This window comes from Chelonoidis abingdonii, chromosome 1, assembly GCF_003597395.2.
Source record: "Chelonoidis abingdonii isolate Lonesome George chromosome 1, CheloAbing_2.0, whole genome shotgun sequence".
Classification (NCBI taxonomy): domain Eukaryota; kingdom Metazoa; phylum Chordata; order Testudines; family Testudinidae; genus Chelonoidis; species Chelonoidis abingdonii.
This window is the reverse complement of record NC_133769.1, coordinates 367,978,755-367,986,580: the sequence shown is the minus strand read 5'-3', so window position 1 is coordinate 367,986,580 and position 7,826 is coordinate 367,978,755.

The window sequence follows — 7,826 nt, the reverse complement described above, 5'->3', positions numbered from 1 at the left end:
CGCTGTAGTGCTCTGCCTGCATGGCTACGAGCGCCTGGATAGAGTCCGTTTGGCACTCCGGGATGCTTATCGGCTGCTTCGTGTTTTTCTTCCTGGCCACTGCATTTCTCTGGCAGATCCTGCTTTCCCTTTCCCTCCAGTCCTGCAGTTTTTGATTCTCTCTGGCAGAGTGATCCATAACTGCTTGCAGCAGGTCGTCTTTGCTTTTTCGCGGCTTCTTCAGGGGGATTTGGAGTCTTTGAGCTGTTGATAACACGGTCAGCTGAGAAATCAAGGTCGCTTGTGGAAAGGCAAAAAAGGCAACAGTTAACAGAGGCAGCATTGTTTATATCACATCAGACAGTTATTCCCACACAGTGAAGGAGTTTACAGTCTTCACTTTAGCATAATTTTCCCATACCAAAGAGAGCGCACAAAACCCTCAGGAGCCCCGAAATGGTGAGTAATGGGGACTGATTGCTTCAGGGCTGTGCCGGGGTTTCTGTGCATTGGGGAAAGCAAACAGCTGCAGGGGGACCTACACTGAACACTCTCCCAACATTTTTCACAGGAGTTAATCCTGGAAGATATCTCACTGCTGTGGGTCACCTTGGAAGAGCAGGAGGGTCTTCTACAGCAATGTGGATTCCGCCCTGGCCGCTATGCAGCTTGCCTGTGTGCAGCAATGGTCCCCCCACCCCTCACAGCACAGTGGCATGGATGCATTAGCCTGACTGGGACAAGGACCACAGTGGCTCTCCCAATAAACTTGCACAAGTGCATGGCCCACGCTCTGGCTGAAACTTTTGAAGAGATAACGGAGGCCGATTACCGCGATGTGATAGACCACATCAATGGGCTATTCCACATCTAGGCGTGCATGCACACAACCATAACCGCCCCCCCTCCCGAAACATTTCCATCCTGAAAATAAAAGCTGCTTACCAGGAACCCGCTCCTCTGCTTCTTCTTCACCAACAAGTTCCAGCTGCTGCGACTGGCTACTGTCCTCCTGGTTTGAGAAGAGCTCCTGGCTGCATGCCTCCTGGGACTCCGGGGTGTCTCCCCTCACCCCAGTACCCTCACTCTAGGTTTCCTCCTCCCCCACTCCTCCTCAGCCTCCCCCCCCCCCGCTCTGAAGTGTCCATCGTGGTCCTCAGATTGGCGGTGGGGGTCACCCCCAAGTATCATGTCCAGCTCCTTGTAAAAATGGCAGGTCATTGGGGCAGTGCCGGAGCGGCAGCTTCCCACGTGGGCTTTGCAATAGGCACTCCGCAGCTCCTTCACTTTAACCCTGCACTAGCACTGAAGTCCCGGTCATGGCCCCTTTCCAGCATGACCCTTGATATCTGCCATAGAATCATAATTCCTACGCTGGGAGCGCAGGCTGGGACTGCACACTTCCTTCCCCTCAAACACTTATGAGGTCCAGCAACTGCCATTGCTCCATGCTCGGCTCGTTATGGCGCGTGGAGGGCCTATGTCACCTGGAAAGATTCACTGATTGCACTCATGCCTGCTGAGCAAACAGGCAAGGGATTTTTAAATTTCCGGGGCATTTAAAGGGCGGGTCACCTGAGCCAGCAGTAGTTAGAGTTCGAAACTGATGAGCAGAGTGGCTGAGCAGGCATTCTGGGATACCTCCGATACCTCTACGAGGCAATAACAGCACTTTTGGTCGGCTACACTGGCGGAGCAGCGCTGCATCACCAGCGCTGCAGTTGTTATTTCCCAGGCAGAGGTGGAGTACATGCAGCGCTGTAGCCAGGGAGATGCAGTGCTGGATGTGCCTTGCAAGTGTGGACGGTGAGTAAGTTGCAGCGCTGTAAAGCCACCACCAGCGCTGCAACTCTCCAGTATAGCCAAGGCCTTAGGAAAAGCAACACCAACAGAATACTCCTGTGGACAGAGAGCTGCCAGGGGCCTGTCCTGGGGACAGAAGACTTGCCTTCCACCCCCCACAGCTGCTGTGATACAAGGGGCCCTATAGGCATGATAGAGACTGGATTAGTGTTTGCATTGGATTCGTTCTCTTCCTCTTGGTTCATTTCCTCCCAGTGTCTCCCAGATGGAATTGAAATCAAATGTCCCAGGCTGAGTCAGGCTTTCCAGGAGTGTCCCGGCTGGAGGGCTCTTGGATTCTCACACCTGAATCTCTGTCTGCTCATCTGGCCCGTTGGGGTATTTCTCCAGTGCGGAGCACCTGGGTTTTTAAGCCTTGGAATGAGACTGAATGAATTCTACTCTCCGAGCCCAGCAGGGGCGCCATGTCCACCTATATACAAGTTACTAACACTCCGTACCTGGCCAGCATGGTTTGACCTTCGTCTGTAGCTAAAGGCAGGTTTGGCTGCATTACTGTGTTTATAATTTATGATTGTTATTTGTGTTGTGGAAACCTCCAGAGGCCCTGCTCCAGTTCAGTGCCCCCTGTGCTGGGCCCTTTGCAAACACCGAAGGAGAAACAGCTGCTGCCCCACGGAGCTTAGAAATCAAATTAAGACAAGACAAAGTTACTGTGTGTAGCAAACCAGAAATGGAGTATGGGGGGAGATGGAGGAGTAACAGCACTAACACTGAGTGGTTATTTAGGCTGCCGGGTGGGTGCGAGACAGCCCAAAGGCACAGCCCTGCCCAGGCTATGAGAAGTATGTCCTGGGCCTTTAAGAGCAGAGCACCTATTTGGGGGAACTAGACTGGGGCTAAAGAGAATGGACCATTGAGTGATGGCTGCACCAGAGACACACAACTGGGAGCACATGGCTCTCCATTAGCTTTTGTAACTGCTTTAGTGCTAATCACCATCCCTTCTCAGAGGCCACAACCCCTGGTACCAGAGGAGAGGGCAGAGAACAGAGGCTGTGGTGCACAACAAAGGAGTCATCATGGAGACGAAACTCTCCGGTAATGCAGCAGACTCCGGGAAGGGATTGAGGCAGAGTTTTGAGGTAGATCTATGCAAGCAGCTGGGTTCAGTGAGAAAGGAGATCAGCAGAAAGTTGCAATCTTCTTAACCATTACAGGACTTGAGACAGTGGGCGTCTTTACTGTCATGCAACTCAGGCTTTGTCTACACTAGCACTTCTGTCAGTAAAACTTTTGTCAGTCAGAGGTGTGAAAAAACACCCCCTGACTGACAGAAGCGCCGGTGTGCACAGTGCTCTGAGAGTGGGAGAATGCTCATTGTGGGGTGATTTAATCATTCAGGCAGGAGAGGTCTCTTCCATAGGCATAGATCATCTACACAGGAGACCTTACAGCGGCACAGCTGCAGCTGTACCGCTGTAAGGTGTGTAGCATAGACATAGCCCCAGTCAGGCAGACAGAGCAGGTTATTACACACTTTTCCAGATATTTGAAGAGCCTTGCGTACCGCAAAAGAGCGAAACATTCAAAGGGTAAAAGTTCCACCATAGAAGAGAAACATAAGGCGAGTCCTTTGAACAGACGTAAGCAGGGGAATGGTCCCACTCTTGTTGGGAACTTTTTTGGCTTATACACCACCCTGGGGAAATGGGCTAACGAAAGGATCAGAATCCTTGCTCCCACTCCCTTTACCCAGAGGCCTGCCTGACCTCGAGGACTCCCTTTCCACTCTCCTCTAATTTATTAAAGAAACGTCTACAAAATACAGCCACAAATACAGGTTTCCACACAGCTCAGTCTTCAGCCTTGTCTTGCTTGTTTACCAGGGACCACACGCTGCATGGAACTCTACACAGTGCATAGAGCCCAATGATGTGCTGCAAGGAACCAAATCAGTGCAGCATGTGACCCTACGGCCCTGATTAGGGTCTTTTGGTAGCAGCACACTAGAAATAATAAAGAATAATCTCCATTTAATGCATGGAGGGGCTGTGCCCAAGGTCATCCAGCTAATCCGTGGCAGAGGTCGGCCTCTCTGCTCCCAGCTCCCTGATCTCCAGTGATGCTTTATCTCTAGTTAAATGACTTGGGCCAAATCCTCTGCTGGTGTAAGTGGGTGCAGCCCCCCTGAAATCGGGGGAGATCCCCTGCACTAGAGAAACCAGTGGAGAGAGAGCACCAGGACTCTGCGCTGCTGCATGGACTGTACGAGCCCAGTCTCAGAGAGATTAAGCCCTTCCTGTTGCCTCCGTTTCCTCATCTGTAAAAGGGGGATACCTCCTGGGAGTACTAAGCAATAGTCTGTGAAGCACCTATCAACAGTCAACTGTGTGACCATGTGTCATGGCGCCTCAGTGGGACGCAGCTGAGGATGCCAAATTCAGGATAAACTGCTGAGAAATATTTCAGAGCAGTAGCCATGTTAGTCTGTAGCAGCAAAAACAACGAGAAGTCCTTGGGGCACCTTAGGGACTAACAAACTTATTTGGGCAAATATATGCCCTAATAAATTTGTTAGTTTCCAAGGTGCCCCAAGGGCTCCTTGTTGTTTTTGCTTAGAACTAGGGCAGACGCATCCCAAACTGTGGTTATTCTATCATTGGATTATACCAAACCAGTAACAAAAGTAAACTTCTGTCTCACCACACTGAGTAACAAGAAGCCCAAAATGCAGTGTCCTGAGGCACATGGGTCACCAGCCAGACACTGGACTGTATTATGAGGGGTTACTGAAAACCAGTTTAATCAGATACAGGGTCTTTCCAATCCCAAGAGATCAGCCACATAGCCAGGCCTATCTATAACTCAGATCTTACCCAATGATCACACTGCTCCCAATCCTTTAGCAATTAAAAACCAAAGGTTTAATAATAAAAGAAAAGGAGAAGAGACATAAATGGTTAATAGATCAGCTACATACAAGTGGTTTTTCAGTGTTCAGACAGCAGGATCACAGCAGCTAGGGAATAAACTGCTAGCTTGCAAATGTCTCTCTGGAATCATCCAGACAGGTTGGAGGTCATCGTTTATTGTTCAGACCTTCCTTGTTAGAAATCCAGTCCAGAGAAATGAAGCAGGAAATGAAGACAAGATGGACCTGTCTCGGGGGTCCTTTTATATCCTCTGCCCTATGCATGGAATTTTACTGTCCCGAACAAAGCCCACAGCATCTGTTTGTGGAAAGTTACTGGCCCAAGTTGGAGTCCAGGGTCACATGAGCATGTCACATGTCCTCACATGCTTTGATGACTCACAATGGAAGCCCATATTCTTCCTGGGGCGTGTTTCTTCTCTGGTCCATTGTAAGAGCTAAGTGTCCTGGGAGGGCCATCAAACTCATAGTTGTCTGGCCTTAATGCAAATTCTACCTGAGGAGTGTTACCCGAGCATACAACACTTGGGTAAGATACAAGTCCATGGACAATAATCGTAACTTCAGATACAAAGATGATACATGCACATAAACAGGATAATCATACTTAGCAAATCGTAACTTCTCCATTGACATGACACACTTTGTACAAGAGTTGTTGCAATTGTATAAACAACGAAAAAATGGTCATATTCAATCAGACAGGATCACACCATGTTCTCGTCCCATGACAGAGCTACAGCTGCTAGCCACCTAAGGAAGGGGCATTGCCCGGGTTTTAGCAGGGTAAGCATCTGGGACACTAGAGCCACTCAAGTCTGGGAAGAGCAGATAAAAACCCGTTTTGCTGCAGGGAGCCTGCTCCTTGTACAAAGAAAGGAGGAAAGAGTTGTTTAAAATTGAGAGGTGGAAGCCTGTGAACTTGGCTGTTTCCTCCAAGCGTCGCCAGCCAGCTCCCATGGTTTTGAACAACCTGCCCAGCCAGGGGGTCTTTTGAGAGTCCCTATGTTTTCTGGGACTAGCCCAAGGACAAAACTCATGGGATGGGGTCCCCAGGGTGCAATGTGGACTGTGGGACCACTGAGTCCTCTGTCCCACCAACCTGGGGTGTTCCTCTCACACTGTGATGCTGAGTCAAGCCACAAACCTGTGGCAGGTCCTGCACTGACACAGCCATCCACAGTGAAGTCCTTGCAAGCTGCATGGAAACTTTTTAAAGACACCATAATGGAGGCTCAACTTAAATGTATTCCCCAAATTAAAAAACATAACAAGAGAACCAAAAAAGTGCCACTGTTGCTAAACAACCAAGGGCATGGCTACACTTACAGTTGTACAGCGCTGGGAGTTACAGCTGTCTTCGTACAGCTGTGTAGGGAAAGCGCTGCAGTGTGGCCACACTGACAGCTACCAGCGCTGCAGTGTGGCCACATTTGCAGCATTTGCAGCGCTGTTGGGAGTGGTGCATTGTGGGCAGCTATCCCAGCGTTCAAGTGGCTGCAACGTGCTTTTCAAAACAGGGGGGTGGGGTGGAGTGTGACAGGGAGCGTGGGGGAGACAGAGAGAGTGGATTTTTGGAGCTGACACTGTTCTCAGCTCCCTGCCTTGCAAGTTCTAAGGACTGGAAGATACACAGCACCTACCTTCAATCATTTTAAAAGTTTTGACCCTTCCCCTACCCCTCTCTTATTCACTAAGTGCAAATTATGCACTCCTAAATAGCCTTCGACCACATAAGCAGCTGCTCAACACAGACTCCCCCCTCCCATCTTTCCTCAAGCAAACAGCTGTGAACACTCCAAAGCAATTCCCATGCCTCCGCTCACTCGCTGGAGCAATGAGCAGCTGTGTTTGTTTTTTAGATAAGTAGCTCTGGGGAGCTCGGAGTTCCTTCCGGTTTGTTGTGGACAGGAATTCTGGGATACCTCTTAATACCCTGGAGGCCAATAAAAGCGCTTTTGGTGGCCACACTTGATGAGCAGCGCTGCATCACAAGCGCTGCAATTGTTACACCCCAAGCAGACCAGGTGTACAGCCAGCGCTGCAGCCAGGGAGTTGCAGCGCTGGCTGTGCCTTGCAAGTGTGGACACAGAATAAGTTGCAGCGCTGTAACCCCATCACCAGCGCTGCAACTCTCCAGTGTAGCCATACCCCAAGTAAAAGAAACAGTGAGAGTCAAAAAGGCATCCTTTAAAAAGTGGAAGTTAAATCCTGTTGAGGGAAATAGAAAGGAGCGTAAACACTGGCAAATGAAGTGTAAAAATACAATTACAGAGGCCAAAAAAAAAATTTGAGGAACAGTTACCAAAGACTCCAAAAGTAATAGCAAAAAAATTTTAGGTACATCAGAAGCAGGAAGCCTGCTAAACAACCCATTGGGCCACTGGATGATTGAGGTGCTAAAGGAGCACTCAAGGATGATAAGGCCATTGCAGAGAAACTAAATGTATTCTTTGCTTCAGTCTTCACGGCTGAGAAAGTTAGGGAGATTCCCAAACCTGAGCCATTCTTTTTAGGTGACAAATCCGAGGAACTGTCCCAGATGGAGGTGTCAATAGAGGAGGTTTTGGAACAAATTGATAAATTAAACAAGGACCAGATGGGATTCACCCAAGAGTTCTGAAGGAACTCAAATGTGAAACTGCAAAAGTACTAGCTGTGGTTTGTAACCTGTCCTTTAAATCGACCTCTCTACCAGATGATTGGAGGATAGCTAATGTGACAACAATTTTTAAAAAGGGCTCCAGAAGTGATCCTGGCAATTAGTAAGTAAGTCTGACTTCAGTACTGGGCAAACTGGTTGAAACTATAGTAAATTACAGAATTATCAGATACTGAGATTAACATAATTTGTTGGGGAAGAGTCAATATGGTTTATGTAAAAGGAAATCACACCTCACCAATCTACCAGAATTCTTTGAGGGTTCAACAAGCATGTGGACCATGGGGATCCAATGGATATAGTGTACTTAGATTTTCAGAAAGCCTTTGACAAGGTCACTCACCAAAGGCTCTTAAGCAAAATAAGCGATCATGGGATAAGAGGGAAGGTCCCCTCATGGACTGGTGACTGGTTAAAAGACAGGAAACAAAAGGTAGGAATAAATGG